Genomic DNA, 12,405 nt, shown 5'->3' on the forward strand with positions numbered 1-12,405 from the left:
ACGCCAGAGATTCCAATTGTGTGCAGCAAATTATGGCCACCACATTGAACGTCTATTGGCCTGACATGTCGGGACACACTCTATTCCACTCCATAATTGAAAACGGAAACCACGTGTGTACGTATACTTCACCCCTCATGGTAATGGACATGTGCGTCAGTGAAAAAGACCAATAAAAAGGTGTTAGCATGTGGACGTAATGTGCTGTTCCAGTCTCTTCTGTACCTAAGGTCCATCACCGTTCCCTTTGGATCCCTACGTAATTCGGTGCTCTCCGATACACACGATCGAAGCCGGCCGAAGTGGCCGCGCGGTTCTGGCGCTGCAGTCTGGAACCGCGAGACCGCTACGGTCACAGGTTCGAATCCTGCCTCGGGCATGGATATGTGTGATGTCCTTAGGTTAGTTAGGTTTAACTAGTTCTAAGTTCTAGGGGACTAATGACCTCAGCAGTTGAGTCCCATAGTGCTCAGAGCCATTTGAACCATTTGAACACACGATCGAACAGCGAAGGAGTGGTACTCTAGCGTTAACATCTCCGGATGTAATTAACATTTTACAATGCAACAAACGGCACTGATTACGTATTTGTTTATATGTTCAGATGTGCTAACAAAACTAACGTGGTTCCATTTAAAAAAACGTAGGTTTGTGTTAAAAAAACATACTTCCGTGCATTTTTTTATGGTTTGTATTAACCAATTACACTAGCCCCTCTCCTCACGTTCGGTCTGTGGAATCGATTCGTCAGTATTTGATGTGGTTTACGAAATATATCCAGCGGTAACGTTAGGTGACTCACCCTGTATACTTCGCTAACGTCAACTCAATTCTGATTTCAGATGAGCCGACTGACCTGTGACATACCACGCGTGGAGGTCTACATCGAAATTTTGTTTCATTCCGACGGTACTTCTGCATTTGCTCTTCGACATTTCAGGTCTAAAAAATTTCAGTTTGTAGAGGAAATATCAATATGACCAAATTTGACATTGATATCTATAACATACCCCGAGAAAATAATTCTCAAAGAATATGCTTTTTTCGGGCTAAAGATAGTAAACATCCCCTTAAGTAAGCTGCCTTATGTGCAACAACATCAGCTGCCCTCACGTGTATTCCTGTTTGGGCAAGCATAACTCATGATGTACTCTCCACTCTCCCCTCTCCCACAGTGCCCAATGCCCTATGCGTCGGCATGCACACTGCCGCTGCTGAGCAGTGCATACAGACAGGCATGGGTAGGAGCGGGCATCTACACAATGTGCTACTGAAATGGTGTGAAAGTATTGATTAAAGATTGTATGAGGATTGTATTCATTACTTTGAATCGTATTACACAGTACATATTAAAATCTACTCCCCCTTCCTTGTTGTTGCTACTGTCCACTATGGTAAAGTCTTTTATAAAAATTCGAGAGGAGTAAGATTTACAGCAAACTTTTTACTTATCTTTTCTTGTACAGTTGGGTCTAGTTCTTCATGTCTAGGGGTCTGATTCTTGAAGCTGAAATTCTCACATTCTAGGTTCTCATGATTCAATTGATCTAAATAATTTTGAAGAATGTCATTGCATAATTTTTGTTTTTACGACAGTTTATTGTCTCACATTTTACTAAATCAAACTGTCTTGAATTTTCACATTAACAAAGCCAAAATTACATTGTTCGTCCAAAATACAAAAATACATCTAATCACATTAAGAGGCATGCTTAGTACTACTTCACTCTGTGGTAAGAACACTATTCCAAAGGGGTTTACAATTTTTCTTGACAAATGAATTTCTATTAGTTTAGGTTATTATTTATAAATGAATCCAGAAATAAACAGAACTAAATTACATAATTAATAATAGAAATTTTAAGTGTGCCAAATATTTCGTAATTTCAAATGTTTCTGAAAGAACAATTTTTTGCCGGCCGGAGTGGCCGTGCGGTTCTAGGCACTACAGTCTGGAGCCGAGCGACCGCTACGGTCGCAGGTTCGAATCCTGCCTCGGGCATGGATGTGTGTGATGTCCTTAGGTTAGTTAGGTTTAATTAGTGCTAAGTTCTAGGCGACTGATGACCTCAGAAGTTAAGTCGCATAGTGCTCAGAGCCAAGAACAATTTTAACTGTACGCTCAGAGCTGGTATATATCAATTGTACCAACGAAAATAAAGTAAATTCTTTTCATAAATTGTAGCTTGAAATATAACATATTGTGTATAAAAGCATGTGAAATTTTTCAGAAAAACTGCTCAGATAATACCGAACTGCCAAAATTCGAAAAATATTACTGCTATCGACTACTGCTGTTGCGGAAAAGTAATGCTAGAGGTAGATGTTTCTTTACAATATCAACCAATAAATGTATTTTCACAAGTATGATAAAGTTCATAAGTCAAAGAGTAAGTATTTTTCCCTAATTCGCATAATGTTCTTCAAGTCAATAAGTATCTTGTACTACAAACTTTCTAAAGTAGCATATGTTGTTCTTCAGGGTTCAAACTGTCTCTTTACCAAGTGTCATAGAAATCGATTCAGCGGGTAAGTAATAGTAAATTTAAATGTCTGCATGATGTGGCAATTTTTCTCAGTGTTTACGACTTCATTTATCCTGAACTATGTGTCGTACAATAATACAATTTTTCAGATACATTCAGCGATACATATGAACATTGTCTGCAACATGTGTTGCGAATGCAGTTAATAGTAATGAAGTAATAAATTAAAAAGTCATGCCTGCCACTAAAATGAACAGCGAAAATGTACTAAGTGCTCCTGTTCTCAAATACCTAATGAATACAATCTGGGTATTAGTACATCATGACCTACACTTCTTTTGCACACCCGCCCCCACCTCTTTGATAAGGTAGTTGGTTCTTATACCCACAGCGATTCTTTCCAGGCAGTAAGTGATATGTGTATTAAATTCGGTCGAAGTCAGTTCTGTGGTTTTGGAGATATGGAACGTACACACATATGTAAATTTTTTATAATATGTATGGCTATCTTTTTTTCTGTGATCAGATTTTGATGAAATAAAGCCTATAAGGTGCTCAGTCAACATTCAAGTTATCTGCAAACACACTATGAAAATTCATCTAGTAGTTTAGCAAATCAGTGTGTTGAAAGACAAACAGATAGACATGGCAGTTTTACATATTTCTTAATTGTCTAGAAGATACATGTATACTGTTGTAAAAATAAAGTGCCATAGCTTTTAAGCAGCTTCTATGTGTTTCAGAAACCTTTCTTCATAAAATGATCCTGACTGCTGGAGCTAAGGTTCAAATAGTACACAGTATACTTGTACTGCGCACAGAAGCTGCTTCATAAGGAAAATAATGGAGCTGAGTCTCTTACTGGAATTAACATGCTGTTTCCTTTTTAGCTCATTGGCCACGATGACATCTAAGAATCTAGTACACACTACTTCTTCCAGCCTTGTTTACCCATCTCTAAATCCATGAGCACAGCCTGCTCGTTGTTTCTGAACACTGCATACATAATCTGTTCAGTATTGTCACCTCATCTACATGCAATATTTTCTTCTCCTTCTCTCCCACACCTACATCATTAACGAAGAGATTAACAAGCAATTGCCCCCTTACCAACCCCTGCTGCACTCCAAATTTGATGGCTTTGTCTCTGACTAGTACACGTTTCCGATTGATACATACTGTTTCCTATTGCATAAGTATGACTGTATCCACTCTCCTGCTTGTTCTCGAATGACATAGTTTTCCAGTTTTCACATCTGTGTTTCATGGCCATTGGTGCCGAGTACTTTGAAGAGATCCAGAAACATTGGAGATACAACGTTTTTTTTTTCATCTAATGACTGTATAATGTATTCTGTCAGACTGGGGACTGCTGATTCTATAGGTTTACACTTTCTGAAAATAGGCTGTTATGGTACAAGAATGTTATGTATGTCGAGATAAATCCCACTGTGAGAGAAGACGGTCTTTGCCTGCATGGAAACATGTTTGCGGTTGCCTACGGAGAGATGGTGGCATCCAAGTGTGTACCTCTTCATCTGAAGCAAACTGATGGTCATGAATGCCTTTCTTCAGGGCTTCAAAAATATTGAAATCGTATGGGGAACGATTGGAACTTTGTGGAGGATGTTTAAAGCCTTCTCGGCTTAACTTTTGCAGCGCAGTCGAAACAACCTAGGCAGCATGTTGGCGGCCATTATCCTGTAACAGAAAGATTGCCATCCATCAACATTCCTGTGCATTTGGACTCGACGGCGCGCTTCAATTTTTACTGTGCATTAACTGTGCAGCTGTGTTCCATAAAGATAATGAGGAGCAGGCCCTGGCAGTCAAACAAAAAGGTTATCATGGCTTCCTGGAGCTGGCCCTGGCAATCACACAAAAAGGTCATCATTGCTTCCTGGATCAGGCCAAAGTTTTGCTGGGAAGACCTACATATCCTAGAAACAGTCCTGATCTTTCCCCACGAGATTTCCATATTTTTGGAGCCTTGAAGGAAGACATTCATAGCTGTCGATTTTCTTCAGATGAAGAGGTGCACATTTGGTTACAATCATGATAAGTAGGACAAAGCCACTACGGCCCCACTCTGCATTGTTGCCAAAATTTATTCAAGATGGCAGTTCCAAGATGGCGGCCACAGGTGTGGCAGGGTCACAGTGATGTCATGGTGGGAAGTTCAAATTTTGGTGGGAAAGTAGGTCAACTGGGCTACCTCCACTAACCTAAACCTACCTCCCTCGCCTCCCCTCCCTCACCTGGAAATTGGCAGGAAAAAGACTCAGTCCACGCTGGGCTGCTGGACAGGACAGATGTAAGTCTTTATTTTGGATGCATTGTTTATTTAAACAATATAAGTTGTCATAGACAGTAGCTCCACCCAGTCTGTTCATAATGAGGTCTGAAGTCCAACTGACCCAGTTCACAACATTGCCACCAGAGGGTGCTGTTGGCCCTTCCGCTCCCATGACGTAATCCAAGATGGTGGTCTGGGGAAAAATGGCGGGAAAAGGACTCAGTCCGTGTCTAGCTGCTGGGCTGGGAGCACAGATGTAATTGTTTACTGTGTTCAATGGATGAGATGCCTGCACTGGAGAAGGAGGTGTTTAACAGGTATACTATCTGTAATCATGCATCTGAGAACTGTGTCACAGCCACCTGCACAATGTTTGGAAAGCAATGATATTTGGTGAAGGTGAATACGCTTCATTAAATCAGTTACACCTCACAACTCATGGTGATAATAGAATGTGCTGTAACTATAGATCATTCGATAAAAGTTCAGTCAGTCTTCTGAAGTGCAGGAGGCAAGACATTTGCCAACTCCAGTACAAGTATCCATGTATACAATTGCGGAAATGCTGGTGATGAGCAGGGATGAATTTAATAAGTGTACACATGCAAGCACACAGCTGATGACTGTATCCATAGCCTCCTACATAATGAGTGGAAAGAAAAGATAACGGATGAGCATGGTGAATACTTTTTGACAAGTAATGGCAATGAAGCAGGATGGTTTGAACATGAATTTCAGTACCCACACAGACACATGCTTGTGCTGGAGCAGCCCAATGTTTTTGAAATTGCCTAATACCCCACATCAACTTGGCACTATTCGACAATGAACCATATATGTTCACCTTGAAGATTGGAGACCAACTGGCATAGTTCACAACACTGTCTATCCCCTCTGATGATGTCACCATATACTTCCATGCTATTGGCCGAAGCCTATCATGTAACCATATTCAGGGCTCCTATTGGTTACTGTCCTTTTTTTCTGGACCGCCATCTTGGATTACGTCACAGGAGGGGGTGGGTGAGGGCCGACAGTGCACTCTAGTCGCCACAGACACAGCCAGCCAGCAGCAGTGGCAGAAGGAGAACAACATGAACTGTCAGCAGCAGTCGAGTTTCAGCACAGCCCTGCAGAACAGTAGGAAATGGGAAAGTAAGTATCCCGTATCACATTTTTGTAAGTAGCATATTCTCGTGTCTTGGCCCATATGTAATGTTCCTCCTCCTATTTGTTCAGCAGTAGCCTTAGAAATGTCAAAGCCTGCAGGGGCAAGCGCCAAAATGTTGACCTCTGCCACGTCTGTACCTGCAGCAACCACAGCTGCCATCTTGTCAAGACCTGCATCAACCTCTGCATCGGCAGCTGCAACAATCACCAGCATGTCCAAACCTGTAGCGACCATTTAAGATCCTGTAGCGCACATAGCCTACTTGCTGGCGCAAGACAAGAAGCTGTTATTGCCTGTTCCATTCTTCGATTTGGAGGATGCCTGGTCTGTTACTAATGTTTCAAATGCTGCTGGTGGTCCTAAACAGCAGCAAGATAGAGATCAGTACTTGTCACTGACATACGACCCATCCAGTCAGAACATCCCTGGGCTAGTGCAGGAATAGAGTGCTGATGATGTGGATAGGAAGTCTCCACACATAGCCCACTTGCTGGAGCAGGGCACGGAGATGTTATTGTCTGTCCCACTCATTGATTTGTGTGATGAGGATACAAGTTTTGCTCCCAACACCTCGAATGCTGCTTGATGGAGGATAGTACTGGTCACCAACATATGACCCATCCCCACAGAAATACCTGTACTAGCGCAGGGACAGAGTGCAGATGCTGTGGATAAGAAAGTATTGTGTGTCCATGCTTTTCAGTTCTACATACAATTTGACTCTTAGTGGAACAAAACATGTAAATGTGTGTGATACGTGGCACCACTGGCCCAAGTCGCTTCCCTGTATTCATTTAAGATCTCTGTGATCATCTTTCTGTCACATGACTGCGGTTTTCCTCTTTGGTTGCTTTTCAGATTTTTGAAGTACATGATGCTCTGGGGAGTGGGCTGATTTGGTCAGTTTGTTGGCACTCCGGTACAGTCTGGCTGTCACTCTTTGTGCATGCTCTGCCTCTTTCTGTCACATGGGCAGTGGGGCTGTGGATGGAGACGTGCATGCAGTTGGCGAGTGTGTACTGCGCCTAGTGAGAGTGCGATAGTATTGTCTGTGCTTCTAAACGATTTGAACATGTGAAAGTGGCTTTGGAATGTATCAGCCTGCAACCAGATACGCTACAGAATCAAACGGTGGGAATTATTCAGGTTCTTAAAGTCCTGCTGTATATATTTATATTGAGTTTCGTGTTGTTTGCAGTTAACGGCTCTCCCAGTGTTTGGATGCCCATGTTATCTGTTTCATATCGACCACTAGTGTACAACGTATTGAATAGCGATTACCTGTGTGAATTACCTGTGTGAATCTTTGCCTGTTTTGGACGCACTTGAGGTACGGGCAAGTTGTACATATTTAAGAGCGTGTCTGTGCACTCCGAAATAACCACAGGTTCGATTTTCTGGTTGTCTGATGGTATTTAGGTAATGTGTTCAGAGGTAAACAAGCAGGGGCTTAATGATGGAAAAATATATTATGTACTGTAATTACTGAGTGTGTGTTTATGGAATATACACACATCAAAAAAAGTTTATCATCTCAGTTCAGAGAATTCCGGAACCTGTACAGAAAATTGGGATACAACAGGGAACCTCCACCTTGCTGCACTCGCTGGACAGTGTGTCTAAGGCGTTCAGCTGGACTGGGTTGCCTCCAAACATGTCTCCGACGATTGTCTGGTTGAAGGCATATGCGACACTCGTCAGTGAATAGAATGTCACGCCAATCATGAGCAGTCCATTCGGCATGTTGTTGGGCCTACCTGTACCGCGCTGCATGATGTCGTGGTTGCAAACATGGACTTCGGCATGGAAGTCCAGAGGGAAGCTGCACATCATGCAGTCTATTGCGCACAATTAGAATCATAACACGACGTCCTGTGACTGCACAAAAAGCATTATTCAACATGGTGGCGTTGCTGTCAGGATTGCTTCGAGCCATAATCCGTAGGTAGCGGTCATCCACTGCAGTAGTAGCCCTTGGGCAGCCTGAGCGAGGCATGTCATCAACAGATCATGTCTCTCTGTGTCTCCTCAATGTCTGAACAACATTGCTTTGGTTCACTCTGAGAAGCCTGGACATTTCCATTGTTGAGAGCCCTTCCTGGCACAAAGTAACAATACAGACGCGATCGAACCGCGGTATTGACCGTATAGGCATGGTTGAACCACAGAGAACACGAGCCCTGTACCTCCTCTGTAGTAGAATGACTGAAACTGATCAGCTGTGGGACCCCCTCCTTCTAATAGGCACTGCTCATGCGTGGTTGCTTACATCTTTGGGCGGGTTTAGTGACATCTCTGAACAGTCAAAGGGACTGTGTCTGTGGGTACAATATCCACAGGAGTTCTGGGAACCGGGGTGATGCAAAACGTTTTTGGTGTGGGTAGTTCTTGACGTGCAATTTCACTCTGCTACTCCAATGCATAGATACTTTTAACTTACATGCTATGACAATAACACTGATAGAGAATATTTTTTAAAGTTTTTTCTCAGTAGCACTGGATGAGAATGTTTAGAATTTTTCTACCTATGCAAACCTACACCAAAAAGCTATTGCAGAGACACTTTTTTTTACTTCTACTAAAAACTAAATTCCACAGCCTCAGTAGGATAGCTTTTACAATAATTCTTATGGACTACGTAATAATAATTCTGATGGACTGTGAGCTATACAGATTTAAACACTTAAAAACTAATCTAGCCTGGATGGCTATCGGCAGGTGAAAACTTAAAAACCATTCCATTTACTAGGTGCACATGGTGCTTATATGAGGTGTGATTTGAAAATTTTAAGAATGGCTCCACTAGTGCTTACTGGTTTGGCGGGCAGGTACACGGAAGTTGGGGACTGAGTCATTGCCTTGTCCTTGAACGCCCTCTGACAGGAAACTTGGTTTCCTTTATTCAGTTCATTGTGGCAGCTGGTGGAGTGCGGGTCTGTTAGGGCTTGTTGCCAGATTCTGTGTGTGTGAAAATGGATGTAAAAACGAAGCAACGAGTTTGTGTGAAATTTTGTTTTAAAAACGGGAATCAGCTTCTGAGACTTGCTTTTAGAGATTATTGTATGAGCCAGTCAAATGTTTTGTCTGGTTCAACAGATTTAAAAATGGCTGTGAGTCATTTGAAGATGAACCACGGTCTGGCTGTCCTTCCACCTCAAAAACGAATGGAAATGTTGTGAAAGTTCACAACTTAGTGCGCTCTGATCATGGACTTACAATTAGGCAGATGGCTGATGAACTTAATTTACGTTTCTATGCAGTACAGTCAATTTTCACTGAAGATCTGAACATGTGTCGAGTGTCTGCAAAATTCATTCCAAAAGTGTTGTGAAGTGACCAGAGCCAATACCGACTCCAAGTGTGAAAAGATCTGATTAATCAGAGTAAAAATGACCTAGATTTGTTAAAAAGGGTAATTACAGGTGATGAATCGTTGGTATATGGATATGAACATGAAACCAAAGTGCAGTCTTCGTAGCGGAATACTCCAGATTCACCATGACCGAAAAAACCACAGCAAAGTCAGTCGAAGATGAAGACGATGTTGGTGATTTTTTTTATTCTACCGGTATTGTGCATGATGAATTTACCCCTGGAGGACAGGCAGTTAACTAGGAATACTACAAATGTGTCCTTGAGCATTTGTGCGAAAAGGTGCAGAAGAAAGGGCCTGCATTGTGTAAAGACAGGGGTTGGTTCTACTCCATGACAATGCTCCGGGTCATCATGCCTTCTCCAACACTGAATTTGTGACCAAATTCAAAATTCCTGTGCTTCCACAGCCTCCATATTCTCCTGATTTGGCCCCTGCGGACTTCTAGCTGTTCCCTAAACTGTAATTTTCACTGAAAGGGAAGAGATTTGAGTCGACTGAAGTCATCCAGGCAAATATGGAGAATGTCCTTGACACACTTTGGGAAAAAATTTCCAGGAATGTTTCCAAAAGTGGAAACACTGTTGGAGTGTATGTTCAGTCAGAAGGGAATTATTTTGAAGGAGATGCATCAAAGTAGTGTGTGAATACCCCCACTGTACAATTACAAGCCCATTCTTAAAACTATCCAATCACACCTCGTATATATACAAGCTGCACATTCATTGTATATGAACAAATGAATATACATTTTTTTAATAATATTTTTTTTGTTTATGGCTTTTAACCTTTTTTAACTTTCTTTGTTGACTTTTTTCAGACACATGGTGCGCATATGTATATACATATTTTTTCTTTTTTCCACACATGGTGTGCGTGCGTATGTGTGTGTGTGTGTGTGTGTGTGTGTGTGTGTGTGTATGTATACGGTTGTACATAGCACACAAATATTTACACCACACACACACACACACACAGTTATAATCATAATTCATGCCATTCCCTCAAATTCTCCATTGTTTTGCCGAAAATTGAATTATTCATTAATTTATAAAAATCTTTCTCAAATTCACACATAACAGAAGTTCTCCGTCTCGTATTCACATCAGTACACTACTCCAACCAGGGGGACTGCTTGAAGGAGATAGCCTGGGTGATTCGAACCAACTCCATCCCCAAGTTGAGATACTGTTGGAGATTACAATAAGGCGTGATGTATCTCTGCTTATTCCTCAGCATTGTCATCAGTTTTGGGGTGGAGCCTCCTCACGGAACTAGTTACTCTGGACATAGCAGCAAATCGGTGTGCACATCATGCAAACTAATAGCATATATGAGTTCTGTCTCCACCACATACCCTACACCAGAATAAGCCACCATACTCCCCTCCCCCCTCCCACAAGTTTTCCATTCAGTCCCTTGCATTCGTCTTTGGGCACACATCAAAGCTCACCAATCAGCAGTGATTGCTGCTTGGCCTTCCTGTATAACTTATTTACATACCAGGACTTTATGTAACTCAAATCAAGGGATGCTCTGAACCTGTCACCCATCCACGAGTTATTTGACTTCGCATGCCTATTGACATATTGGCAAAGTCCCCCACAGATCCCTCGCTCAGAGAAAAGAAATATGTCAGCATCGGTCAATAATTCGAGGCTGCACTTCGTTTTCATAAGCATTGCACCCCAGTGCCGTGTAATAGAAGGCAGGAGCCAGACAATATGTGGTCATGCATCTCCTGAAGTGGAGATGTTTAATTCCTGCCAGACATTCACGGCATGCTCATACTCTTCATCCGTTATGGTATCGCCTGTAAGGTTGCTTGAGAATGCAGTTATGTTGGGTAGCCTGGTTTTGTTGATGTTTCACCATACTATCCACATACACGTATGGGAAAACCCCCGTCCTAGTCACAAGTAGAAACTTTTCCTCGTCGGGAATGCAGCTTGAGTGATATGCTTATCCCCCCGAGATAGAGTTTCCACGAGTTTCTGGAGTGGCGCCTGCATAAAGCGTAGCATATCAACGAAGCAGAGCGTAATTCTTGGCGTCATTCGTATGGAGAATAAATGTATTTCTCGACGCTCTCAGGTGGGACACTGACATGATCTTTCTCCATGCCATGTGTTCAACTAGAAAGTGAGTGTCATGCCCACTTAAATTATGGAAGAAAACTGATATGTGCCTTGGTGACTGGTACTTCAAATTGCATGTATTGTGAGCTGCGCCACAGAACTTTCCCGTAAGATGACAGTGGTCTCTACAAAGAGTTTATGCTTTTTTATCTAATGGCAGCCTACAAATAAGACAGTCAACCTCATTACTGTACAAATCTTTTACTGTACAAATCTTCACTCTCCTCCGATTTGGTCATGGGAACATTGTTGCTGTAAAGTTTATCAACCTCCCATGAAAGTTTCTCGAGCTCAGAGAGCAACCAAACAGCAGGATTATCTCTGACATAAGATTTGTAGCGGTTAAGACTTGAATCATGGGATGATACAATTTGGTATGCTGTCACATACGGTATGTGTTTTCCTGTAAAGGTGGTATGTGAGGTAATGGGCTCACCTTCATGGCGAGTCACAGGGGCGAGGAGGCATTCAATGTCAGTGTACAGTACAAACGGGCTTTGCTCCTGATGGTGAGCATTTTTAAACTTTATTGATTTGTCTTCCTCAGCTGGCATAATAGCACTTACTAGGTTCTTGGAAGCGCTATGTACTAGAGGCGCTGCTAGTAACTTGTCTGAGGAAAAATAATTGAGCACCTTAATCAAATATGCTGTTTATGTCCACGTTTATTCATTTAGGAGGCGAAAAGGCGGACATATCTTTGATCCAAACATAGTGATAATTATCGCCTTCAGAGAAGAGTAGCATGTTTACAAGCTTCTCAAACTCACTGGAAAATTTTGAGAAATTGAGAGGGCTGACGACTATAAGCGTGTGCAGCTCATCTGGCTTGCTTTTCTTCTCCAGGCCAAGAACATGAATCGATATTCCAGTATTCTGCACCTCAAATTTAGTTATGTCCTGGATCTCAGTGGGGAAGTCGATACCATCAAAGTTATAGC

The sequence above is a fragment of the Schistocerca cancellata genome, chromosome 1 (genome assembly GCF_023864275.1).
Source record: "Schistocerca cancellata isolate TAMUIC-IGC-003103 chromosome 1, iqSchCanc2.1, whole genome shotgun sequence".
Classification (NCBI taxonomy): Eukaryota; Metazoa; Arthropoda; class Insecta; order Orthoptera; family Acrididae; genus Schistocerca; species Schistocerca cancellata.